The following is a 1,069-nucleotide window of genomic DNA, read 5'->3' on the forward strand; positions in this document are numbered from 1 at the left end:
TGAAAACATAAATGTTTAGACTAAATAACATTATACATTTACATGTGTATCTATTATTTTTATTATTTTGACCTTTCATCCTAACCAAGTACAGCTTGCTCATAATTACATAAACATTAAAATAGACTCCATGTGAGAGATGAGAATTTAAAACATACACGTTAAAACTAGTCTAGGCTGTGGATAAATTACAATCTTACACTATATAGGGCCCTGCATGGCCAGGTGGTTAGGGCGCTCGACTCGCACTTTAAGGGTCGAGGGTTCGAATCCCCGTTCCACCAAATATGCTCGCTCTTTCAGCTGTGAGGGCGTTATAATGTTACGGTCAATCTCATTATTCGTTGGTAAAAGAGTAGTCCAAGAGTTGGCAGTGGGTGGTGATGACTAGCTGCCTTCCCTCTAGTATTACACTGCTAAATTAGGGACGGCTAGCGCAGATAGCCCTCATGTAACTTTGCGTGAAATTCAAAACAAACAGCCATGCCTGGCTAACAATGTTACAATGACGCGGAGCACGTGCACTCATGTTACCGTATCAAATAACATACAAATGACCTTTGGTCTGCACTAAGTAACTTGTCTTGGCTGTGTTTTAGTAGACTAGTATTTTGTAAAATACAGTCACATTTCAATTATTCTACATTACATATGAATATAGATTATTGCTATTTTGAAATAAGTTCTTAACTTATTTTTCTTAATACATAAAACAGTAACTAAAGAAGTAAAGCAAACAATTATCTCTTCTAGTTACGACCTTTGTACTCGGTTGCTGCTTGACGTAGGTTGCTATGCCTTTAAAAAAATTGCACGTGAAGGATATGAAACAAAATATTTTTTTAGGTTTTATATTTACATTTGAATAACTAAAAATCATAAATTATACATTAATGCCCTAGAATTCCATATAATTTATCAAGCTTACTAACTAAGATGTATTTTAGTCTAAAAAATTATGAAATTTCGATCAGACTAAAGACACACTCAACCTCATTGAAATATTGGTTTAAGAAAAAGAAATGGCACCAAGTCCGTTAAAATGTCTAAGAAAGCCACTAGGGAGACA

The sequence above is a fragment of the Limulus polyphemus genome, unplaced genomic scaffold (assembly GCF_000517525.1).
Source record: "Limulus polyphemus unplaced genomic scaffold, Limulus_polyphemus-2.1.2 Scaffold8, whole genome shotgun sequence".
Classification (NCBI taxonomy): domain Eukaryota; kingdom Metazoa; phylum Arthropoda; class Merostomata; order Xiphosura; family Limulidae; genus Limulus; species Limulus polyphemus.